This window comes from Pteropus medius, unplaced genomic scaffold (genome assembly GCF_902729225.1).
Source record: "Pteropus medius unplaced genomic scaffold, Ma_sr-lr_union100, whole genome shotgun sequence".
NCBI lineage: Eukaryota > Metazoa > Chordata > Mammalia > Chiroptera > Pteropodidae > Pteropus > Pteropus medius.
Window position 1 is genome coordinate 24,272,231 of NW_024351729.1, and position 27,651 is coordinate 24,299,881.

Sequence of the window (27,651 nt, forward strand, 5' to 3'; positions counted from 1 at the left end):
CATTCCCCCAAATCTAATTAAGGGGACAAGAGAAGGAGAGTCACCACTACTCACAGCTGATCTCACATATATGCAGTCAAAGATCGCTTACTTGTTCACTATTCCTCCCTGCCTGACACCAAGGCCAACATGTGACCGAATACCACGAAAAGTAAAATTTCAAACAAACAAACGAACAAAAATTTGGACCTTAGTTTCAACTATTTCTGCTATTTGAAATTCTGTTAAAGCCTCATATTCCTTTTTCAGAATTCTTTTCAAGGACCTCATATCATCTGGCGGAAGGATCTCTCTCTCTCTCCTACAATCTCCTCTAGCGCATTTTATTTCACGGTTATATATGTGTCTGTCTTATTTATTCCACTGGATTGCAAATGTTGAAGCATGCATGGGGACTGTCTTTCCCCAGCCACATTTAGGCTGGCTTTCTGTGCCAACACATTCCTATATAGCTCTGAGAGTTTCATTAAAATTCATTCAGTGCGAAGGCTTAGGTAACGCTACAGGTGACTCTTTATTGAACGAGCCATCTCACAGTTAACAAACACAGGAATTAGTGAGAGCTCCTGTAATTGTCAGCCGCCTCCAGTGTTCACACAAGAGGAAAATCATTTTCTTGCTTTCCAACAGAATTCCAGGGATGATGTTCTGTGTGCCAAAAATGTCCATTCCGGTTGTGGAAACAGGTTATGAAGAAGAGCAGAATCCGTTTTTCTTTACAGTAAGACATAGCAAATGCTCAATTTAGTATCTTCTGAATGAATGGCTATATCAACTGTAATATGTATGTATTAGTTATCTATTGTTTTATTATAACGAATTACCCCCAAATCTAGCAGCTTAATATAACAAATGGTAGCTCACAGTTTCTGTGAGTCAGGAAACTAAATTGATGCTTAGCTAGGTGCCCCTGGTTCAAGGTCCCTGACGATGTTGCCATCAAGCTGTCTTCTAAGGCTGCGATCATCTCAGGACTTGAATAAGGCCGAAAGATCTGCTTCCAAGCTCATGTATGTGGTTACTGGCAGGCTTCAGCTGGACTAGGGGGCCTCAGTTTCTCATCATGCCATGTGGGGTGCTCACAACATGACTGGTCACTTCCCTCAATACCAGTGACCCAGAGAGAAAAGGGAAGATAAGAGAATGGAAGAGAGAGGGAGAGGGGCAGAGAAGGAGGGAGGGAGGGAGAGAGAGAGAGAGAGAGAGAGAGAGAAGAGTATGTCACAGTCTTTTTCTTTTTATAAGTCAATATCAGAAGTAATATTCATTTTCCATCACTTCTTCCATATTGTATTTCTAAGAAAGAAACAATAAATCCAGCTCTCACTCAAGGAGTCAGGATTACACAAGGGTGTGAATAATAGGAAAAAAAGATCAGCGAAGTTCGTCTTAGAGGCTGCCTACTACAATGTACATGACACAAGCGCTGTCATACCATTCTCCTTTTGCAATGTGTTTTACTTACGATTATATTGTAAATTTAATTATCCATATATAGAATGCCCTTTCTTTTAGTTATTCATTAAATATTAGGTCTAAGTTGCCCTCAATCATACATTTGATGGAGTTGTCTGCCACCTATTTTGTCTAGATCATGTTAGATGCTACAGCTCATCTCTGCTCCTCATGGCTTTTCATCTGCCAGTAGGCTAGACTGAGCTTCCTCATATCGTAGCCTAAGATCACTGTTCTGCCACAGTGAGAGTAGAAACCGCAAAGCCTCTTGAAGTCTAGGCTTGGGATTTGCATGGTGCCACTTCTGTATCGTTCTACTGGTCAAAGCAAATCATAAGACTAGCTCTTCAAAGAGTACAAAGAAAGTCTTCATCTCCTTTGAAGTGGGTATGCAGATGGAGATGGGCAGAATTTCTTCCCATTAAATTATCTACCACACTCTTATCTCTAGTCACAATATTTCGTATTTCTCCCCCACACAAAACATATTCATCATCTCTAGAGAACCCCTCACTCCAAATCTCGTGTCGTGATGGCGTCAGGCTTGAAGTCTACGATTTTGCTAACTGCTTTAAGTCTGGCTGCACATGAGTTTCCTTGAGCATGGCTCTTCAGGCATGGTTGCTTAATTTAAAGACCTGTGAACTAAAAAGACAAGTCATCCAACACTCACATAGATAGCATTCATGGTGAGCCAGTGACTGGCTCACCGTAATAAACACATAAAGCACAGAAGTTACAAGAGTCCAGATAGTCCAAGACAGCCTCACTGCTATGCTCGGCAGCAAGTGCTGATTGTTGGCCAAGCCACTTTTTCCAAGTAGCCTCTCTTTCTCAAGGAGGCTAATCTGGCTTCTTCACATCATGGTTGCAGGATTGCAAGAAGGCAGGAGAGGAAACTGCAAGATTTTTTGAGTTCCAGATTTCAAAGCCACATTATATCATTTCTGCCACATCCTATTGGTCGGTGCAAGACACAGGGTAAATCTAAATTTAAGGAAATGAAAAAAGCATTTGGGAGGAATCGTTGCAGCAATCTTTGTGAATATCATTGACCAAGGGAGGCTACTGGCCATCTCTCCCCCATTGTAATGCCTACAATATTTAAAGATTTTACTTTAGACATTTCTAGGATTAATCAGTATGTATCTTTATAGTGTAGATATGTGTGTGTGTGTGTGTGTGTGTGTGTGTGTGTATACACAATTCTCTTCTCCACTGGAGAGGTGGCAAAATTGCATATGCAAAAGAAGGGATGTAAGCATTTCAGAACACATAGCACAAAGAAAGAGAGAGTTAGAAGTGAATATTTCCCTTGCCTCACCATCTTATCTAACTGGGACCTTGTCAACGGCTTTTAGACAGAAGTGCTAGATGATGCTTTAGACTCAGAGATTTGGGAGCAGAAGAAATCAGTTGTTTTCTGATTGTAATAAACGCACCAGAAACAGCTGACTGTAATTTGGAGGTCAAAAGAAACAGAGGGAAAGTGGCTTAGCACCCTAAATCCGAATGGGAGATCACGTAGGATAATTAGATTCCCACTTTGATTGACTTGCAGAGCGTGTGTTTTTTCAGATTTATTAATGATGATCATTGAGGGCAAAAATCCACAACTAAGATATTACATTGATAGCATCGATGTTAACCAGTGACTTCTTCTTTTTAAAAAGTTCTTTACATAATGATTTAGTAAAATTCTCAGATACCCAGTGATACTAGGTAAGATGAATAGAAGAAACTCTGGTGTTGCAATTATTTGCAATTATTAATTATGGAGAATCATTTGATGAAGTATCTTTTAAAAAAAATCAAGGAACAAAAGGGAACTATTATCTTCTTTCTATACTACAGTTCTTTCTTTAACCTTTACACAATTTCTTGATTACAGCTCAATGTAAAAGAGAAAAGTAAAATAACTTTCTACTTCGATTGTTCAGTTTGTTTTTGTATTAATTGAAAGATCAATACAATAGAAACAACTAGAATATTCCTATAGTTGGCCCATTTCTTGTTCTGTTGGAATTACCCACTGTTCATTCAAGCCTGAAAATAGCTTCTAAGGGGAACACAGAACAGCTAATGGAATGTGTGGTAATTATTCTTTCAAGGATTAGGAAAGCTTAGAACTAATTGGGAAGGAGCAAATACAAATAACTCAGAAGGTTCACCCTCCATGCCCCCGATCCACACCCTCCCTACAATACATTTTTCTGGGAAAGAATTGGAAAAATATTCAGCAACAGCTCTGAGCTGTTATCTGCCAAGGGAGTGGGCACTTAGATACACAAGGCAGCGTGTTCCAAGCATGGACCACAGAGCCCGGTGAAAATATAAGCAATTATTCAGAACAGGGCCTTCATTTTAGGTGAGGGGGGAAAAATGACACCCAGAAAGCTGCTGGAGGTTACGTGCAAGCTAACGCTGCAGCATCCAGCAGGTAGGAGCCCCTTCGCTTTCCAGCTTTCCCTGCAGTGCGCTGCAGTCAACAGCTACCCTGAATTCCCCAGCCGTTGCTGTATCTGGCTGCTCTTCTGATGAACTCTCACACCTTCCCAGATCTAAGTCGGACCTGCAGCAGCCAGTCCTCTGGGTCAGTCCCACCCGACTCTGCTTCTGCTTTTACCTCTGCCAGCCTCTCAAGACCTGAGAATTTATGAACTTGATGACAAAGTAATTCCTTTAAAAAATGCAGAAGTTGCACATAAATAGATTTATACCCCTATATCTTTCCAGCAAGCAGAAACATGTAGGTGATATTTGACAGTTTCTCACTGAATCTGCAGACTGTTCCAGAAGATAGCCACAGGATAGCCAGCTTGATGACAGACATTGGGGAAGGGAAAGGACATTTCTGGTTGCCTTTTAACGGCAGGTTGCTGGCTCTTTGTTTACTTTCTCCTCTTCCTTCTTTTCTTCTTTTCCTCTTTCCATTCAATTAATATTGATTGATCACCTGCTATGCAGACTCGGAAGGAGAGAGTCTAGTTCAGTTGGTTTGGAACTCCAGCTTCATGGAGATCGTATAGGTGAGTCTGTAAGAGGTCTGAACCACAGAATCCAGGTTCAAATCCAGCCTGAGCCACCTATTCGCTGAGCTAATAATAGTGCCACCTAAGTGATATATAATAACTTTTAGCAGGCCCGGTTAAGAGTTAGCTATTCTAATTGGCCTATTACTGTGAATTCTCCTCTAAATTTAGCTAATCCCTAGGGTTGAGGAGGGACCCAGACTTGAGCTGAATAGATCACTGGCTGATATTATCACATTAAATAACAAAATAATCATTAGTTTGATTGACTTTACCTAGAAGTAAAGAAATGGCATTTTCTGTTCTTAAGTGGAAATAGAGGCATGTGGTAGAAATTAAGGTGAATTATAAGAATCCGTATTTAAATTAGCGTCATTATCTGTGTGTATTGTGAAAATATTATACCATTACCCATGTGATCACGATAGAGTGTAACAAGATTAACAGCGGAATGGGGTAAGAGGTTTTCATGCAGGAGAGAGCACTTCTCATGGGAAAGTATATTTTTGCTGCAACCAGACAAGTCGAGGGTGAGATGCATGGTGAGGATCAATGTAGATTTTTTCAGACCAGGAAATGAAAGAGAGATTGGCAATCCCCAAACTGGACATTTGGCAAGGCTGGAAGCAGTACCTAAAAAGAGGTCTGTTAAGGAGCTAAGGTCGGACAGGTAAGGAGAGGCCAGACTTAATCGAGACAGCAACGAGGAGTCTTTAAAGGTTTAAGCAAGAGATTTATAAAGTTACTTTACCTTTAATATCTTTTTTTTTTTTTTACCATTTCTTTTTCCCAGTGGACAACTGATATTTTTATTTTAAGAGGATTCTATGAGGATGGACAGTTAAGAAAAGAGGGACATCCATAGCTATAAAAAAATTATTCTCTCTCTCTCTCTCCCCACCCCCACCCCCATCTGTATGTGTGTGTTTTAATTAAAAAACACAATTCGGTTTTTTAAAGTTTCCACCACTTTCAACCAGTAATTTCTGTGGAAAGGAGAGCAACCTTCGATTTTTTTTGCCAGAAATAACTCCAAGGGAGTCATTGCCAGAAAGAACTGAAAGAGCTCAAATCCTCAATAAAGGAATGTAGAGAAATAAAAGAATGTAGAGAAAGAGGAGGAAGCATTCTGCTTGTGTTCCCCAAGGAAACCTTCTCTCCTTGCTTTGACTTGTTTTGCATTCACTCTTATCCTTCTTTTCCAGCATACACACACATTTTTTTTTTTTTTTTAAATGAAGCATCTGTAAAACATTTGGTTACCGGGAGATTCGAACACATTGAGTCAAGTGGTTGCCAAACAGCTTTATTTTTGCTCTCATATTCTATCAGAAGACCTTGTGATCATTCTGGGATGATGAAGAGAAACAGAAGGATTTAGGACCCAAAATGAAGCTGTCTCTTAATATCCGAGCCATTTCTTACTCTATTTTTGAAATATGCTGGTAAAGAGATGGAAATGGATCCCTTAAGAAAGAGCTAGAATGATTTGTGGCAATATATAAGAAGGTATAAAAAGATATTCAAAACATATTTGTTCAGTTTACATTTCATGTGCTTTTCAAAAGAAAAGAAAAAAAATCCTTTCAAAGAGAAAGGAGCCTTCGAACGTGGTCAATAGTTGTACAATTTTATGACCAAACGTGAGTGTCTCGGAAAATGTGGAAACCCATGGGCTGGATGGGAAGAACGGAACTTCTTTTTCTCTGTATCAATAGCTCCTTTTGTCCTCACTCTGCGTGACCATCTAGAGTTGCCAGGAATTCTCATTGTCTCAAGTCAAACACCCATAAAAATTAATTGTGTTACATTTAATACTCATTTAAAATGCCACAGAATGCCACCGATATTACCTAAAAGTTATTTGTTTTTTATTTGAGTTATAAATTCATCTCATATCTACTTATCCATCTATTTATCTATTTATACACACATTTAGTTTCCAGTTTAACCAAGCTCTCCCAACCCTAATTTGACTGTAAAGTCTGACATTACTCAGCCTTAGATCACCAGTCATCATTGCTATGAGGTGTCTAATTTGCTGTACACTGCTTTATAAACACTCCTAAGGGATTCATGGTCTTCCAATTAACCAGATTGTAATTTAAGAATGTTAGAACTGAAAGAGTTGTCTAGTTTTCAATTTTTCTCTTCCCTCTCATTTTTTCCCCCGAAAACAATGTTACATGAAATATCAGTGCAGCCAATATATCAACAGATACACACATCATTGCTTATTATGAACCAGGGAGAAAGGACCAAAACTGCCCATTCAACCACAATATCTTCATCCTCTTTTATCAAGGTCTTTCTTACAGTCTAAGGAAATTCTGTGGGAACTTGGAACCCCTTGGGAAAGCACTAAACATGTTTCAACTCACTTATTTTACTAATGAGGAATCTGAGTTCTAAAGAAACAAGTTCATTTGTATAACATCTCAGAGTAGTGACCAGCAAAACTAAGACTTTGACTCAAGGACTCTAAAACCAAATCCTGACTCTTCAGTATAAGATCCTTGATATAAAAACTATGTGCTTTATTTGTTTTCACTTGTCTTTCTCCTTCAGTGAATGATTAGAGCATCAGGGATTTACATAAGCAACAAAGGTACAGAGTAATGAAATGGGAATATAGAACCTAAAGTGAGGAGATGGATTGGTTGCAAAAATTGTCTGCTAAGAGCTCAGAATATACTAGCATTGCCTAGATTCATGATGATCCATTAAGTTCCAAATAAAGTAGGTTCTGAAATATTTTATTGCTTATTCTGAGCTACTTCTTTGTAATATGACTTAATTAAACTATCTGAAATAATGACAATGCCAATAACATCAGACATACCCGTGTCCAAAAATAAATATAAAATGTTGTAAGTCAAATATACATGCCTTCTGGATTACCTACTATTTTTGGATTATTCTCACATTGTTTCTCCTCATTAGCACTAACGATCAAGAACTAATAGTGGAATTAGCTGAAGGGTGAACATCATATGTCAAAATAAATTCTTTCCATCTTTTGTAACGAAGAGCACACTTGAATGCTAACTCGTTGAAAAGTAGGAATTATAGAAAGCCACAATTACATTTAACCCCCGAAAAGGAATGTAAATACTCATGTTTTGCACATCGAAGTCCAAGTGCTTTAAACAAAGAAATCATACATAAATATACTTTAAAACTTCAATTTTAAAACATAGTAATATGAATTATTTTTGTCCCAAATAATTGTTTTTATCTAACCCTTTTAGGTGTCAATTTCAAATGTTTTGCAATCACTGTGGCACCATTTGGAAATCAGTTTGGATTATTGCTGTCAGGGCCATGTGTTTTGGATTTTCAAGAAGAGTTTTGACTTCTGGGCAGTCCTGATTGCCAATATCCTGCCCTACTATTAAGCCATGTGTTCCATGATTTTTCATTTTTTACAATTTTTGGTAAAGAAAATATTCACTAACATTCCAGTTAAGTTGTTCTGATAATAACTCATCATTCCCGTTCCCCATCTTGGAAGTCCACTCAAGCAGACATTATTCCAAAACTCAGAAGCTTCCCCTTGGAATAGGGAGGGAGCATTCCAATCTGTATAGGGAAAATATGAAGCATCTATTTATAACAACCTCAGAGACTCAGAACTCCACAGGGTAAGATGAGCAGACACAGAGCCATTTTCAAACTAAAGTGTGCCCTTGTCCAAAGATAAGTTGTCAGTATGACTTTAGTCTTTCACTGACCCAAATCCCTGGGATGGTGCAAGAAGTTGATGGAGTTCCCCCTAGGAGAGGTTTATTAGTGCTTCCCTCTCTCCTCTCTCTTACTTAAATTGCATTAAAAGGCGGCAGATTCCAAACTCTATGGTTTGATGAATGTAGTGCAGATGGAAGGCATAAGAGAGGTCAGTCATTTGCCATTGGGCTAAGGGTGTCCTACTTTCATGCAAGTGAAAAAGATGACTCAGAAAATAGAAAACTATTGTTCATGCAGAACCAATGTTAAACTAACAAAACTTTCTTAATAAATAACAGAACTTGTCAGTGGTAAGGGTCTCATCTAGCAGTTCACATGACTTTAAATACTGTTCAGTGACCCACATGTCATAAGCAATATCTGTAGATATGAAAAATTGTGTCGTCTGTTTTTCTTAATACTTGTGTGTGTGTCACTCTCTTGAGTCCATTTAAAAACGTAACAAGTATAAATTTACTGTAAGTAAATGAATTAAAATATATCATTTTTACTATTATTTAAATTAATTTATTGGTAAACTTCACCTGGCTGCAGGGTGGGTAATCCACAATGCCAGAATTCAAATGCTTACTGAATTTAGAGTATTTTCCAGTTGTTTTAAATCTGGCTTGGCCTTGATGTACATCATGTGGTGGCAATGTCATTGGATGGGATCCTGGTGGATGAATAGTTACTTCCTCCGTGAGTTAGACATCCTCAAAGGTGCTCTAAAATGTGATGGAGTCCTCAAGTGCCCATTTAATAGCCTTTCACAAGTGGTCTCATGATCAAAAAGCCTCAGAACCCCATAAACAGGATTTATCTTGGACTGTAGCTATGCAGCTGGTTACACAGCTGGGGAACTGGAAGAAACAACAGTCAATCAATTCATTTTGGCCATTTCTATGATTACCAGTAATTGCTCCAGCTGCACTGATGTGTGGTGATCAATATTCATTGTAAAGATGGCAAAATGGACAGCATGGATGCCCCTCGTCTTTTCATTTCACACATGTTGACCTGGCCATATACACACAGAACAATTCATTCAACCAGCAGCACCTAGCTTCTAATTCTCCCAGTGCAGAATGGCACAGTAGTAAATGACTATTAAGAACAAAGCAAAACAAAACCTTCTAGCAACTGAGTGCCTTAATTAATGCAAAAAAAAAAAATAGTTTGGCAGGTGTGGATCAATAGATCGAGAGGATGGCAAAATGCCAGCGTTCCAACATCTGCAGTATTTAGATGTTCAAAACTGCATCCCAGCAGGATCAGCTGAGTCCTTGAACCTATCCCACCCCTCCCCCAAATTCCAAAAGATGGACTTCTTAGAGGATGACTAAGAAAGTGAACTCCAAGGGAGAACCCAAGGAATCCTCAAAACTACGGGACAATAAAACATGTCAGTTTACCCTTATCCTTGGGCCTCAGTCAAGCTATCTTCCTTTAGGACCACTGTTCCTTTTCTGTGTTTCCATTGACATACTGAACAAATTCCTTAGAGTTGGCTCTCAAGAGTGAGCTGCCAATAAGTGAGATGCCAGCCTCTAGAATGTGGGAATCTGCTAAGGTCACTGCCAGACCAGAGATTTTAGATTCCTTTTGTTTTGGTCAGACTGGGAATTGATATTAGACTGCTTGTTTGTTTGCGTGTTTTGGTCAAAATAGGAAGAACTCCTCCTTGGCATCCTTGAAATCTGCCTTGAATCTATGTCAAGCATACTTTAATTCTCCCTTTGAAAAAACAGCGAGTTCTTCAAACGCAACTCATTGTCTCCTATTTAAGAACTCTTGGATGTGTTGAATGGGAAATCGAATTTCTAATAAAAGATTTTTTAAAAGTTGGATGAATGGGAGAATGAATAAACGATAGCATAAATGTAACAGAGGGTGTATTCTCTGTAGGAAGAAATATAACTAAAAGCTTCTTTTTAAAATAAAACATGGATTTCAATTAGCGGACATAATTATATTCTAGGAGCTAAAAAATGCTTAGCTTACCAAGCCAACCTTCTTTTTCTAACTTGCTGTTAGTTTTTAACATGCTAATTTACTTTTTCTTTCCCTAACTGAGCAGAGTCCCCCCTCAGCACTAGGTTTGGGTATTAACTTTTACTGGTCTTATTATGTGTTCTAAGACAATCACTTTATCACCCTAGACTCCAGTTATTTCATTAATAATAAAGGTTAAGCCTGGGCTTCTCCAGAAACTAGGAGATCTTAGACCAGAAATTGCTTATAAAGTGGGGGGATAGTAATTCATTTTGTGTTAAGAGCTCTTGAGACACAGCTCCTTTCTGCTCCCTCTCTCCTTGTCATAATGGAAATTTTTTTTTCTACCAGCAAATGGAGGTTGTATAACATCAGGTAGTCTCAGCAAATTGCTATCTGATTCAATTTAACAAAGATGCAATTGATTATATGAGAAATACATAATATTAATCCTCATTATCACATAAAACTTTCAACTTGCTTTCTCATACATTTTCACATTTTTGTTCGCACAAAACCTTGTAACCTCACTTAGTAGATAATGCTCTATGATTCTGGCCCTTACAGTGTTCAGGCTTCCAATGACAAGGCTGGCCCAGTTTCTGCCTGTCATATTCCTTTAGTTTGCTGTTTTCAGAAAAACAGATGTTTGGCTTCATTTATAAACCCAAAGAGGAGTGGCGGATCCTAAGCCAAAGGCAGAGGGCAGCAGGGCCAGGAAGCCGGGACTGCACCTGGGTCCTAGACCCACCACCAATTCTAGACAAAAGTGGAGAGAAAATGAAATTTCTCCAGGTTTTCGTTTCCTTGGCTCTAAAAGGAAGGTGTCTGACCAGGCGATGCACGTTGTCTTTCCAATGCTGTGAGTTTTGGAACTGACAGCAGAGCATCATTTAAATTCTAATTACTGAATTTTCAAATGATTTCAAATGCTGAATATATTTACTTTTTAAAATTAATATGAATGACTCCCATTGTGTCTGCATCCTTGATTGTTCTGGGGAAATCCAGTTATAGCAATACAGGGAGTCTGGGGAGTGTGGGCTGGTCTTGCCTGGATGCGGAAAGTTCTTGGTGTCTGAAACATCTTATTACTGTTAACTACGTGTGAAACACAATGTTAAAGATTTGATTTGCTTTATCTCATTTAACTCTTCAAGTAACTCTTGGATATGTTCATTGACATTTCCATTTGCGTGTGGGGAAACGAAGACTCAGAGAATTTAGATTATATGACAAAAGTCACACTGCTAATGAGTGATAGATCTAGAGTTCTAACTTCTGTGTGACTGATTCCAAAGATTCTTAATAATTACCTGATACTGCCTACTAAGAAATTGAATGGCACACATAAGCACCCAAACAAGCGCACACACACAACGTGAGCCACAGGAAACACATCTGTGTAAAAGTAAGCGAATGCTTGATTGAGAAATGGATTACATAGATGAATGCAGTCAACAGAGCTCTTGTGGGTGATCATGACTCACGCTGGTTCCAAAATGTCTGAACAAAGTTTTATGGAGAAAAGCTCATCCTTCAGCTACCAACAAGTCATTCCAGGTCAGCTTCCCTGACAAAACAATCTTCTGATTAGCTGCCAATGTCATTTGGTCCCCCGGTTATTTTTCAATGTCCTTTACCCTATGAAATAGACCACAAACACAGAGGCAAGAAATATGTTTAGTATATTTTGAAAATGTCTGTCGTGCATAGGAATCCGCATAATTTTGGACGGAATGTAAAATGTCACTTTGAGAGAGCTGTCTGCAGATATCGATTTACAGTCTGGTGACTTCACTAAAGTAGATCCTCCTTTTCAAATGAAGATTACCTATTAAGTAGAAAAAGGAGATTTTCTTTAGAATAGTACTTCAGCACAAATAGTATTATCACATCAGTAACCAGTCCAAGAATTGTTTACTCAAGAAATTGAGCTAGGCAATCAGACTGCCTTAAAAGTTTATGCATTGCATTGAAATTCCCCTAGAATATATTTCTTATATAAAGCAGTAATAAGGCATAGACTGACCAAAAACATATCTATCTTTCTGTCTTGTGACATGGCTACCATTTCTTTTCGTTAAGAAGAAAGCCTAGTTTCATTTGGAAGTCATTACCCCTCAGATGACCAAATCCTGCCCAAGATGCCTAATATTTACTTTGCCTTTGAAGCATAATGGTTAAAGTTATTTCCCCATCTGCATGATTTTTTAAAACTTCTTAGACCCTGTCCAGTCATGACAGAGACCGAGATTCCACAATGTAAATGTGCCTCATTAATCAACTCTATTATTTGGGGGAGTAATGAACATTTTGCTATTTGACATCTGGTAATGATTTACAGTAACAGAAACAAGAATTTCTAGTTTACAAAAGTGCACATGTATGATTTGATTTCTTTTGGTGTATTAAAAAAAAATCCCCCGCTGCTTTTGGCCAAAAAAAAAAAAAAAAAATTGCGGGAGACGGGGAGCTCTCTGGGTAGGGTTAGACTGTAAACTAACTAACCAGCTTAGAGCAAAATGTTGTGTGAGCTATGTAATGTGTAAAATCTGGTGTTTATGTAGCTCTAGAGCTGGCTCAATACCAGTTACTAGTGAGTGATATCTAAACATAAAATAATTTCTACATAAACTGTGGGTTTGTAAAAATGTAAGCACTATATTTGTGTGTAGTCTGAAAGAAGGTATTCTTTGAAATAGATTATTAGTGTAGGGCATGAGTCCACCCAACGGTATTTTTGTGAGTTTTTCTTTTCTTTTTTGCCTTCTTGGAAAACTGATTGGGGAGTTGGGCCTTTCCCAAAAAGTCAACATGTACTTATAAAAATCTTGATATGCGATACACTGACTAAAGTGAAGTTTATGATTTACTTCAAGTTGACTTTGCTACTGTTCAATGAAAGCTTTAAATGAATGCATAATCATGAGAAATGTGTAGCCTCTAACTAAGCCATTAGTGTACAGGTTCTTGGTGGTATCATCTTACAAACAACACTGATGCTATGCTAATGATTAAATACATGAAAAAAATCACTCAGCTGGAGGCAGAAAGAAAAATGAGATTAGAAAAGATTTTCAAATCATGGGAATTAAGCATTAATGGGTGGTTGTTTAGATTTAAGAAATGCAATACTCTCTTCTAGAGTGGGCTATGAAATCAGGTATTTATCCCTTTTAACAAATTCCACATGTGATGCATGGACATATCAGTGGTACAGTTATGATGCTCTTATGAAGAGAGCTTTCAAGGCTTCTTTGCATATTCAGACTTCTTTATGATCCTCTTGTCAGAGTCACTTCCAGCTGTTCACAGATGTCTAAGGAAACACCAATTGAAAGCAGAAGGCAAAAGTAGGCATGGGTGTTTGGGTGGTGTTGATAAAAAGAGCTGCCACCCAGACATGACCCAGAATTTGAGTCTAAAGAACAAATTCAGTGGTTTCTCTTTATTTCTATCCACATCCTACTAAATGAAGTCAAAGCTGGCAAGACAGTTCCTGGTGGTTAGTATTCTGGAAAGAGAATGGCTTCCTGCTAGATCAGTTGTGACTCTTTCTGTTGCAAATGACAGAATTCCTCCTAAAAATGGCTTAAGAAAAGAAAATTAATATGTTGTCTCACTAAATGAAAATTCCAGGTGTATAGTCAGCCTCAGGTGCAATGGGATTTGGAATTCATACATTTTCATCATAGATCAGTTTCTTGCCATCAATTCACTCTGCCTTCTGCCATGTTGGCTTCCTTTTCAGGCTTCACATAGAGATTCTCAAGAGCTCCAGGCTCACATCCAATGCATGCCTTACACCCAGGCAAGTTTGGGCTCCTGTCCTGCACGCGTGCTTTCATGAGCCCAAATATCACAACCCTGAGAAATCTAACTACCAGAGACACTTGGTGTTTCCATCATTTGCAGTTCTGAACTTAGCTCTGACACAGAAAAAACTATAACCTCGAGATCTGCTCTGGTGACTAACTCTCTTCAGGCCCCCAGGGAAATACTTCTCCCTATCACTTCAAAACAATTAGCAGTTGCCTTCAAAGGCTGTGAGGCATGTGAGTTGCCAAGTTGCTGACACAGGAGGTGGCCACCACTTTGGATTGGAGTACAAGGACTATTTGAGCAGCGAAGCACTTAGATAAGAGAAAAGAAAATTCATTAACTTGTCAAATCCTTTCACAGAGCAAGAATTCAATCGTTTCTCCCATAATGAGGTGGATTTTTCAGGTGGGTCTGAGTCTCCGTTTTCTGGTTTCTCTTTATATTCCAATCCTTGGTTCTGGGAGAATACAGGGATTAACACAATATTTACGATAGTTGAACATAGTGGCTGAGAAATATTTTGCAATATTAAGCAATTTGTTTATTCTTAAATTTGTACATATCCAGGTTGAGATAAAACATAAATGATGCATGATATAAATTCTTTACATAGGCTAATGGATGGACATTGAACACTAGAATAGTAAATAGTCTTCTTTTTATGAAAATACTTAATAAGATTTAAGTATATTTCAAAAGTTAAGTAAAAGTTGTATTAATTTAACATTCACATTTAAAATTATTTACAAGTTAATTACAATTAATTTATCATTCTTTAATTTTGACAGATTTTGAATATTTTAGAAAACATTTAGGAAAAGAAATTATTTACTTTTCTGATTTTAAAATTTGCTTTAATTTACATTTTTTATGAAAATATACCCAAGAAATATATCAAATATACTTTAATATATTTTGATTAAAGTATACTTTGATTACAGTTGTATTTTATCCTTAGCCTTTTAAATTATTAAAAGTAAGCTGAAACAATATTTTACTTTCTAGTCATATAAAAATAGATAATCATCATTTATAAATACAATCTAGCAAGATATCTGCTCTTCGATAGTATATAATTAGAATAGTTTCAAAGGACTGAAAATCAAGTAGAGGCTCACTAATAATTATAATATATAACATTTTAGAAAAAGTTTTACATATTTTCAAAATGCTCTGACATCCAAATATTTACATAGCATTTACATTACATTAGGTATTATACTAATATAGAGATGATTTAAAGTATACAGGAGAATGTCCAGAGGTTATATTCAAATACTTTACCATTTTATATAAGGGACTTGAACATCCACGGATTTTGATATCCTTGGCTACTCCTGGAACCAGTCCCCCACAAATACCAAGAGAACTGACTATATAGGCTAAAACTAAGTCAGTAGGGAGCCGTCCGGTTCTATAGGTATCTTACTAGCTCATTTCCAAACCTTAATCTTGAGAAGCGAGAACTTGGGGTGAAACTATTCACATAATGTTCTGTTGAAAATTAAAATTACTTGATGGGTTTTTAGTTCACACCACTCTCATAGAAGCTTTCTTTAATTCATCTTCCACATCCTGTCTGATCATTCCAAAAAGAGGATTCTGGGGATGCTTCCAACTCTCACACTGAGAATGCACTGTCGACCATTTTGTTCTGCTATATAGTCAGCCAACTACCAACACGATTTAGGTGAAGAAAAAATTGTTTAATTAGCCTTAGGCTTTAAATACCAAAGCTGAACACTTAGTATACTAAAAACTCAATAAAGATACATTCTTTAGCTAATTTATTTCTTTATTATCAATTTTCTAGGTCTGTTATATATTCTACTGGTCAAGGAAACCAAGTTCCTCCCTTAGGCTTTAGTTTCTTAACAGACTCGCCATAAAGGTAAGTACTAGAACGACGACCTAATGCGTACCCATCGCTTTGCTTGAGCCAGATATGAAAGTTTGTCTTTGGACTCTGTAATGGAAAGTACGAAACTAACTGTTCACTGTTAAACCACAAAAGTGTTTATTAAAAGGATTCGGTGACAGGACAAGTAGATGCCTCAAAATGAGTGTTTATAAAGTAGGTGACCTCACACCAAGATACTCCATTTCTCAGATCTTCTTAGCTATTCTCTACACAGCCGTCACCAGCCTCCTACACTCTTGTGTCTGGAGGAGTGTAGTGTTTTGGCTATGTGTGGGCTCAGGGCTAGTCGCAACAAAGACTGGTAAACACCAACTGAGCAACTGCCTGAGAGGTGGGGCACCCTCAGATTGTTCTGAAGGCTGGATCCTGTTGATTTGCCATTGTAGTACAGGGCTAACTTGAAGCGCTTCCCAGACACCTCTAGTGTGTGTCGGAAGATGACCCTCTTCAATCAGGAAAATTTTAGAGGGAAAATTCTCTATTAATTAATTTGATTTATCTCAGAATGTAAGAATGTGACTGTGCCAAATCAAAGGTCAGCAGTTGCAATCTACCTACTATATCAAAAAAGCCTCTGGCGCTTTGCCTTGCCTTCTGGCTGTTCAGTAAATGATTGCTGCTATTAGTATTGTTGTTAGAGGAGGGAACACACTATGGGATGTCTTAACCAGTTGCAAGGAATTGAGTGTGTAACTACTCACAAAAGTGGGCGGAATGGTGTGAAAAGGGCACTCTACTCTGACTGAAATCGATTCCTATTTGTATGGTAGTTCTGAACTCTCAATTTTTCTTTAGTCCAGACAATCCCTTTGCTCCCTAGCTGCCTACATCCATTCCATAACACACACACACACACACACACACACACACACACGACCACCACCACAATCAACAACTACCCACCTGGCTAAAGTCTCTCTATCAGCCTAAGTCTCATTCATCACCCTGAATTGTCCTCGGATCCAGAACACGTCCTTAGACCCTTTCAGTCTCCTGGAATATTCTTAGAAGCTCCTCATTCCCAAAGTGTCCCCAGGGTTGTGCAACCCCACCTTGCACATTCCATCTGGTCAGGTAATCCCACTGACCTCAACCATGCCAGAATTACACAGAGCGAGTTTAGATCAGTGCCCTTGATTTTCAACTAGATTCATACAATTTTGTAGAAAACAAAAGACCCTTTCTTTTTTTACCAAAAGATACATACTAGGAAATTGTTTTCTCAGGGGTGTGAACTTCTGACCTATTCAGGCAGGAGATAACAGATGATGAAAGAAAAGTCTACATGGCCCCTCCAGGCCCGGGGGTTGTCCCAAGTGAGGGTCCCCTTTGAGAAGCCTAAGATACCTGTAAGAGCAGGTGGAGGAGTGGAGGTGGGGAGTTTGGGGAGGGGGCTGCTCATTTGACACCCAGTGCTGGGGACTGGCATTGCCTTTGACTTTGCTCTGATGTCCTGGGTTTACTTAGGGGCCCAATTTGTCCTAGCTTCCATCAGCTGCAGATCAATTTCTAAATTGTTCTGGGAAAGCCACATAATGAAAACTTGTCAGTGAAGAAAAATGACTAGCGTCAGTTGCAGCCTGACTCGTGACCGGTTACTAGTGGGGGTTTAATGTTCATCGGGTCTCCCTTAGTGGAATATTATATACACCACATTCTTAATGTGCACCATGGTGTGAATTAGCTTTCTGAAACTACAGAAGAGCCTATAATTTAGGTACTGAGGGCCATAACCACAGCAAAGGAAAGGATTAAGGTCAAAAATAGAATAGTTCAAAAATACCATTGGAAGCGTTTCTACCTAGTGTGAAGCTTTTGCCAAAAGAAAGAGCAGCCAGTATGTTCTTAATGCCTCCTTGGAGAACATTAAATTCAGAAGTATGGTTTTGGATTTGTCGATTTGATACATAAAACCCAACATTCTATGGCTATAATTAAATCACTTTAAAACCTCAATCTAAAACACAATAACACTTTCTTCAAGTAATTTTATTCTGCACGAAGGATATGAACACTTTAAGAGTAGATACTTGAAAATTCTGCGTTTGAGGTCTTTGGTAAATTCTGCTGGTAAACAGGTAAATTTTTTAAAGGTATAATTTCAGTGTATGCAAATGAAGTTATTTCTAACTCCACCTAAACGAGTAACTGGAATATGTTGGAGGAGTTTATATGAATTGAGAGAGGATGTGTTTTATGCACCTGCTCTCATTATTATTAAAACATACATAGACCAAGTCAGTTGTTTGCATGTGTTTTCAATGGCAAAGTCAGAAGGCAGGGCTGGAAAATTCAAGTGCCTTTTTGCATAATAAAAAGTCATGAATATGGAGTCCCATATTTTTATACTCCTTATATAGAAAAAGGCTACAGATTTGATCTTTGGCTGAATAAAAAAATAAAATAAAATTCCCTAAGTAATGGTAGACATCGAGACCTCTGGTTCCCTGATTGTTTGGGATGTAGTTATAGCTCCTGATTACATCATACCAAAATTAATTGAAATTCTGTGTGTAGGAGCTAACCTAGACTATTCATTGGAATTGCCTTTTAACTGGCTTCTTAATACTTCCTCTTGTTTCTATAGAATCTTTCTACGTAGAATTACATCAGATTATACCTTTCTGATACCTTTCAATACCATCCAGTCTTCTTACCTTGGCCTGTAGTACCTGATCTAGCCCCCGCCTCCCTCCTAACCTTATCTCCCATCCCCTACCTCCTCGGTCCCTGGGCTTCAACTGTCCTAGCCCTTGAAATGTTCCTAACAGGTATCAAGCTATTTTGCACTTGCTTTTCCCTGTGTCTGAAACGCTGTTCCTCAAGCATTTTCACATGGCTTCCTTACCTCATTCAAATCTTGGCCCAGTTGTAATTTTCTCATACACTTTCATTAACTTTTTGTAGCAGGAGCCACCATAGCACCACACCTCACCCTCTAACATCTTATCTTTCTTTTTTTCTTTACAACACTTTTCACTACTAGATATTACATAATAAGTGTATGTGTCATTTAATGTTATATTCATCTCCATTAGAATATCAGGTTCTGCCAGGGAGGATCTCTTCAGTCTTATTTTTATTCACTGCTATATTCTCACCAGCAAGAATGGTAGATCAATAAATATTTGTTAAAATGGAGAAATGTCCATAAACAGCGGAGGAAGGAAAACTCAGAAAGAAAGGTACAAGTTAAAATATTCATAAGAATCATTTCTTAAATTTAGTGCCTTTATATTTTAGCAGATCATAAAAATCACTTTGGTTGCTTAAAACACAAGCATACGGATTCTCAGGAGCCATCTCAGACTTAGTAATTTAGGAACGTCAGAGGAGACCACCCCCTACACCCTTGTTTTAGTCTGCTAGGGTTGTCGCAACAAAATGCCATGGGCTGGATGGCTTGAACAACAGAAATTTACTTTCTCACAGTCCTGGAGGCTGGAAGTCCCAGGTCAAGATGCTTGCAGATCCAGCGTCTGGTGGAGGCTCTTTCTGGCATGCAGGAGCCTGCCTCTGGCTGTGTCCTCACAGGGTCCCTTTATATTCTTCTCGCTTTGTAATGGCACCAGTCCTATCAGATCAGCGCCCCACCCTTACGCCCTCATTTCATCTTAATCACCTCCCGAAAGGCCCCATCTCTTAATACAGTCTCACTACGGGTTAAGGCTTTGACCTAAGATTTTGGGGGGAGGACACAATTCAGTTTATAATAACCCCAGAAACTATATTGATAACAACACCCAGCATCTCTAGGTAATTCATATGGCCAGGAAGGTTTGGGAAGCAGTTCTTTATAATAAAAAGAACTCCTCCTGGCTGTCTAGAGAATAGGACCTTGTGGCTGAATAGATTCTTGGTGGTTGAGTCAGTCTGATAATATGCAGGGAAAAATCCTTAGAAAAAGATGGTGATGCTAAGCTAGGGTTTTGAGCGTGTTGAAAGAGGAACTACAAAAATACAGAGGAAAGTAACCAAGTTTTTTTTTTTTTAATTAAAAATTTCTGTAGAAATTCAAAATTGCTCTTCAGTCTTAATGAGATTTAGCCTAATAGTCTTTTATGCGACAGTCTTAACGGGGGTGCTATAGTAAAGTGTGGGTGAAAAGAAATGATCCCAATATTTTCTTCCATTGCTGCCTTCAAACATGTCCTGTCCAGTCTCCCTGATGATTCTGTGGCGGAGCTCAGAGCTTGCTAGTGATCTCTGTTTAGGAAGCTGGTTAAATCTGAGCCAGCTTCAAACTTGAGTCGCTAATTCAAACTGGAGCGTACATTCTCTCAGCCTCGGGATCCAGAGGGGGATGGGGCTGCATTTTGCCCTTTCTGGCTACGCCCCTTTTATTTGTTTTAGTTCCTCAGGGTTAGGAAGATTGGTGGAGAGAATGAAAAGGATAAAACTGTTTTTCTTTAAGTGGATGCTGTGGTCATTGATTGAGTGTGGCTATCAATGTCCCACTGTGGGACAATAGCCGACATACCACCTGTCTTGGGGGAACATAAATGAATTAATTACATATGAAGCACCTTGGATGAGATCTCTCTACTTTGCAGAAAAATGTTCTGTTTTAACATTTTTTGGAGTTCCCTGAGCTTCTTCTCTCTGTGGATATCCTCTAAGCCTCCTGTTATTGCGGTGATTTTGCCCATCATTCACAGTATGTCACTGATCAATGGAAAAACGCAGGCAAAACATTGGCTAAATGGCGCCAGTTCAGGATGTTTCAATGCTGAACTGTCTCTTCTCTCTCTCTCCCTATCTCTCTCTATCCCCACCCCCCATGTTCTTTTCCACTTGCTCAAATAGACAAAATGGTAAGTCGGCAAGTCTGCTGCCCAAGCTGAAGTCCAGCTAGGAGATGAGATGCCAGCTTCCCTCAAGCGGCCCTCCTGACTGTCTTAGAACTTCCTCTCTCCTGGGTCAATTAATTATGCGGTGGTGGGATGAGCTGACGAGCGGACGCTGACAGCAGAGATGACTGGCCACGCCTCTACAGGCCCATAGGCTTAGGGAGGCACTAGCAGTTTCATTTTTACCTTAGAACTTTAGCTGCGATTTCAGACAATGGGAAAAGTCCCATTCGCATGCACTTTCAAAAACTCTGAGATTGACATCTTTGATGAATGGTTGCATTTCTGCCGAAACAGACGATACGTTATGGGTCCTCTGTCACTGAGGTGCTTCTAGAAGCTGTTGACGAGACAGGTTGTGTTTTTTTATTTTTTTTCCCTTTACCGAGTTAGTAAAGTCCTTTGGTGGACTGGCTTTTAAATTCATTATACCTCTGCTCAGCTTTTAATTATTTTTCCTAATTACTCCTCCCCTGTGAAATTTTAATACCACATACTGTATAACTCTTTATGTAATATCTAAGAGTTTTTTCCACCTCTCCCTCCAAAGAACCTCTTTTTATCCCCTTGGGGGCAATATTGGACCCATTGTGAATGCATGGGATTAACTTATAACATTGAAACAGGAGAATTTCTGAGTACTCTTAAATATACTATTGCTTTATAAAGCTCAATTACCATAAATTTTAACCAATGTAGTTGGTAAAATGATTGAAATAAACACTTCAGGTCTGTTCTGTAGCATCCACACAGATTGCACAGCAGAGTTCTCACATTGGGGGGAAAAACAATCAGCAACAGATCCCTAACATAAACATTATCTCCATTACCTGGACGAGCTCTCTAATAGCCACCCCGCATTCCATCCCCCACGCCCACCCTCTGCAGGAAACTTCCATTTTTAACACTCTCAACATATTCCCCATTGTAATAAGTCCTTACCTTCAGCTGATGGCCTCGTTACAGACATTGAACTTCATTCAAATTTAACCTCTGAGGACAAGCCAACTCTCTGTTTCTTTTAATATATAAGTGCGACCCTTTGTCAAAGACTACTTCTCTCTCCAGTCTGGAGTCTCTTCTGTCAGAGAGAGGCAGAATGTGTGATTTTCTGCTTTTACCTTAACTGTAAAGGCGAACTTCAAATTTCAATTAGAAGTAATAGTCTATAAACCACCACATAAAAATGTACAATTTTCATTCCCAATACTTAGTCTTATTCTTCCTCATTAGAGAGCCATAATGAACAATGGAGCTTTGCATACACACGTTAATGAAAATGCCATGCCTGAAAAAAGTCATAAAATGCAAGCCCAAAACAAAAGGCTTGAGAAATTTATATAAAGATTTGGGTTTTTATTGTAATCCCCCTGAACTAATGCTATGCACAGTGCCTTTTAAATCTGTGCTATGACTGTGGAGAGGAAAATTGAGAAATAATAGACCATTCCTTTACTCACACACACACCTTACCTCCCCTCACACTACCACCGCTCAACCTAATCAGCTAAGAATTCATTTCTAACAATAATTACAAAATTAGGAATGAGAATATAGACCCTTACAGAGTAGTTACATTTTCTATAAAAAGAATTCCATTGGAATAAAATACAAAAAGCTGAGTAAAAGATAATAATAAAAGTTAAGAGTTGGGGGTGGAGGGTAGAAATGCCAGGAAATAATCTTTACATTTTATAATAGATTGCATTCAGCTACAAGGAACAGAAAACTCCAACAGTAAAAGAAAATCCTTGAGATGTGCCATGATGTCATGAATGGCTCGATCATGTCCTCAAGGACTGAGATTCCTTCTACCTCTCTGTTCTGCCGTTTGTCCTCTGAGACTATTTCCCTCATGGTTATAAGATGGCTGCAGCAGTTCCAGGCATCCCTCCAGATCTATGAAAGATAAGGTCAGGTTTTTTTAAATTAGTCAGGACAATTTTTCCTGGAGGGCCCCTCCCTGACATACCTTAATTTTCTCCAGCTAGATCGATATCACATATCCATGCTTGGAAGAGTGATTAGCTAAAGGGATTGAGATCACCATGACTATGTTAGAAAAATTCCCTAAGGGCTGCCCATGGAGCCAACTTTTTAATGAAACTGAAAACTGAGCAGAGGAAGATAGAAACCAAAATAACTTTAAGGCTCTGCCAGCGTGACTGAGGGAGACTGGAGTGGAAATGACAGTTGGATCGACAGTTATCAGTGTCTGTTCCATATTCCCAATTATAGTGAACAGAAATAGTTTCATTTCTCCTTTAAAACATTTTGAGCTATAAAATGTTAAATTTCTTGAGTTATTTTATATGTTTTTATTGAACACTATAAAGGTGAAGCCCTAATTCACTTACTAGTGAAGTTCAATGTCCTCTGCCAGTACCTTCCTTGGTGAGTGTCGGAGAGGGAGTTTCAACTTAGTATTTCCAGCCAAATGTGACTGTTTTGTTTCAGAGCTGAAGCAAACTTCCAAGCAAACTTCCTTGACCTCAGTTGGGTTTTTCACTGCTGATCTCTCTCATAGCCCGTTCTCCTCAATCCTCTTGAAGTTCTCCCTCTCAGTGTTTGTGAACATTTGCCTCCATCCCACGTTTCTCTTCCAAAGTCCAAGCCATTTATTAATCAGGTTTCTTTGTCTTTATTTTTGCATCTTTGGAAATATCATCTGCTTCCAGGGTGTGGATGGCCACCTGTACAGAGTGTAGCTTAGAAATAGCTACCCCTGTATTTTATATTTCCTTAAGGAAATAGCTTCAAATTCAACATGGCCGAATGTTATCACTAAGTCTTTCTCCCCAAACTGGCTGGCCATCGGAAGTTAATGGTGTTATTGTAGGGGCAGACTCAGACTCCAAACCCCTATCGCGACTGACTAGTTTTTACATTAGCTTTTGTGTTATCAGTCAAGTCCTGCTGTTTTATATTTTTCTACGGCAGTGTCTCTTTCACTGGCTTTTTAAATGAGGTAGTGCATGTAAAATACTTAACAAAGATGCCAACCTCCAATTAGAAAGTCAGTATGTGTTTGTTTTCTATAGTTGCGATTACAATATTACAGAATATCACAGTTGGGTTACTGAAAAATCCTATGTATGCCTACTCTACTTCTCCCCAAATTCATGCTTTATATCCACAATTGCATCATGTTATTACCTTATTTACAATTTTTTCATTCTCTAGTACCTTTCTGATTTAGCACTGACATCAACAAGGCTCTCCATAATCTGATATTCCAAGGTTATCTCATTGACTTCTCAGTACAAATCTCTCCTTCCACAGAATCAATCCACTTTTCATTTCTTCTTCTCCTCTTGTGCACAATGATGCTCTAACTCTACATCCAGGGTAAACCGGAGTATTTAATTCAACGCCCTCAGTGTGCTGATGTGAAAACTAAGCACCACAGACTTATCCAGGGTCAGGTGATCACTGAGAGAGAGACAGAGTCTGGGCTCAAACCCAAATGCTCTGTTTCCCCATTCAAAGTTCTTTCTAATTTTCCAAATCTATTAATTCAGCACAATATTGCTGCTAACTTATATTAAATTTGCTTTCAACTAATCCTTGAGTTCATTTTTTTATATAAATAAATATAAGTGTATCCTTACTGGTGTCCTTAAACTTTGACCCAAAATGAGGAACGCGAACTTAGCCTCAATAATTTTTTGAATTGTTTTCAGTTCAGTGTTCCAGTCTATGAAAATCACTTTAGTACTTTTGCTCTTTGTATTTCTACTGCTCTTTGAATCAAAATGCTATAGTAGACAACAGTTCTAGTCATCAAAGAGGGCTCATTAACTACCTGACAACCTAATGTCCCCTCCCCGCAGAGCACAGGTTAAGGCGTTCATATTGGTTAACCACAGATGATATGTTTTGTCCCATTTATATTTAACCAAACCAGTGAATCTGGCCTCAGATAACTTAGCGCAATTTTTATCCGACCCTCGAGGCAGAATTCTATTTAACGTGGCAAATAGCCTCATTAACCGGTCCCCAAATCACTTTTTACAATGACTCTATTTTATAAACTGTGCGGAGGAAGGAGAGGAAAAGAAACAATAAGTAACCAAATACTTAATCTGCAAGATAGAACATATTAATCGATAGTTTCATGATCATAATAGCTTTATGTTCAAAGCTTCTACAGCTTTGGCCTTTGGCTTTCCCCAGTGATGCAAAGACTAATAATTAGGTCCCTGTTATCTCAATCTGTATTTTTCTATCAACTTTCTCATTTACATCATAGTCTTCCTATGCAAAAAAGGGGGTGTAGTCAGCTTAACTCTCAGAGCCAGAGAAAAAGAGAGGGGAAAAGTGAGGTGAGAGACTGGCAGGAAGAAAATGCACAATCTTTGTTTTAAAGAAGTTTTATGTTGTGGGACACCTGGATCAACTCTATATCAGATCCCAGTACCTCCAAACAAGAGACAGGAAATATAAAAATATCCAGAATTTAGTTCATATGCAATAAAGTATATGCAAGAAAGAATAAAAGTAGAGACAAAAGCAAGACATAGATGAAACATCTTTATGTCTAGTTCCCTTCGGCAATGTCTATACCACAGAACTATTTCTCAGCAATCTTTCATAGTTGTGTATAAATGTTGACGTTGGAAACACGCTTGGGGATAAGACTCAGAGTGGCCTTGGTGGATCAATGAGGAGCAAACAGGCATATGACACCAGCAGTACAGAAACAGTTGCTCTATAGTGATGCCAAGAGCGAAACTATTTTGGAGAAGAAAAATTAGTTTTTCTTAAACCAAGAGAACACAAATTAGCCATTAGCGCACATCCCTTGATTGCATTGTGCTGTTCTGGTGATGTACTCAGTAGCGTGTAGACCAGATTTCTGTATCCTTATTTAAGTCCTCATACATTCATCAGGCTTCATTCTTCCTTCATTTGTTTAGGAATATTTGGCTATTAATGAAAATAAAAATGTCTCCTGAGACAAAAATTGTTTTCAAACAGTCTCTAAGCTGACTCTGAATTTCTGTACCTGCCTCTTCTGTTATTTATATATCTGACCTATTTTGTTTAAGTGCATCATTGCCCCAGGGGAGTTATTCTCTCTTATTATGACATGAGATCCAATTATCCAATAAGTCAGTATCACCCAGAAGATACTGGGTGATACATACATATTTTTCCCTTGAATGTTACTTTAGGAAGAATGAGTCGATTTTCTCTCTTTTTAAAGAGTCCAATAGGATTCTCTTATAAAAGCAATGATGTATAGCATGATTAATTTCTCATTCAAATGTTACCTGATGTGTCATTTATTCACTTAGTACAAAGCAGTTATTGATCAATTATTGATATGATTAAGAGCATTTCAGCTTCCCTGAATATAATGATGAACTCTAAATGATAATGAGGAACTACTAAAATCAGAGTTGTTTTATCTTTTATACTCCATATACTCCCTAAATACAGAGGATCAATTAACTTTAGAATAAATTCAACAGAAAAAATATCTATTTCAGTCATGCTTCCTAAAGCTGCAATATTTATTTTCTACCCCTGGGGTGGCGGGGGGGGTGGGGGGGTGGGCGGACATCATTCTTAGCAGCTAAATGCAAATAGATATCTACTTTCTCACTAAACTAAAAGAGAAATGGTGTACTCAATTGTCTTATTTAGTTTGATCTCTGACCATCCTTTTTTGTTTGTTTGTTTTAATATGATATCTAGCATTTCTTACTAATTTTCATCTCCAAGTCACCTCTGCTAACTAAAAAATGATTTGGTTGTAAAATAGTAATTATTTGAAAGATTAAGAATGCCTCGATGAGTGCACATGAGAGATGGGACCAAAAGGAGTGAAAGATATGTATGAAAATAAATATATACAAAGTATTAGTCAATCTTGAAGAGAAGGAAATCCAGTCATTCGCAACAACCTGAATGAATGTGGATGATATGCTAAGTGAAATAATCTAGACAGAGAAAGACAAATATGGCATGGTGTCGCTTATTTGTGGAGTTAAAAAAAATCAAACTCATAGAAACAGAGAGTAGAAAAGTGGTTCCTGGAGGTAGGGGAGGGGGAGGAAATAGGGAGAGGTTGTTCGAAGGGTACAACCTTTCAGTGAATGAGATGAATAAGGTCTGAGGACATAATATAACATGGTGACTGTAGTTGGTAACACTATATTGTATAATTGAAATTTGCTAAGAAAATAGAACTTAAATGTTCTCAGACACACACACACAAAGGTGAGTATGTGAGGTGATGGATATGTTAATTATCTTGGTGGGAATATTATATATATACCTATACACACACACACACACACACACACACACACACGCACACGCATATAATGTATAATCATCACATTGCACACTTTAACTATTTTATAATTTTATTTGTCAATTATACCCTAATGAAGCTGGGAGAAACATTATTTCCCAGCTCTTCCACTGTTTGAATGATTTGCAGTTACTAATATCATGGCCTGGCTTGGGGTGCATGTGTTTCTGCATATAGCTTGTGTTAGGGTTCCTATTATGTGATTAATTTAAGTGGGTTTCTGTCTTTCTGAGTGTGCTATAGAGGGTTTACCTCATTCTGGGCATTAGCAAGTGAAAAGAATTCTTCCTTTTGTTTATGAGGCCAAGTGAGAAATGAACCTAGGGTTAAATCCAAACAAGGCTGGGTTCTTTCAGTTTTGGAAACCTACTTATCGCTTTCATGAAATTCATTGAGTTCTCAAGATAGGCAATGGCTCAGCAGAACAAAATTTTGATAAGCTTCAACAATGAGGTCTTGAAAATACACATAGCTCGTAGGATACTGCTATTCAGAGATTGCCCAATATCTTATTTTCTGTTG

General features: G+C 38.2%; 1 long non-coding RNA gene across 1 annotated transcript in view; it reads left to right on the forward strand.

Moving 5' to 3' along the window:
• LOC120587702 (uncharacterized) overlaps positions 1-27,651 on the forward strand; it is a 92,338-nt gene that overhangs the window by 32,615 nt on the left and 32,072 nt on the right. The window contains exon 3 of the long non-coding RNA XR_005649065.1: positions 15,847-15,924. This is a non-coding gene — a long non-coding RNA (uncharacterized LOC120587702). The remainder of the gene's footprint in view (positions 1-15,846; positions 15,925-27,651) is intronic.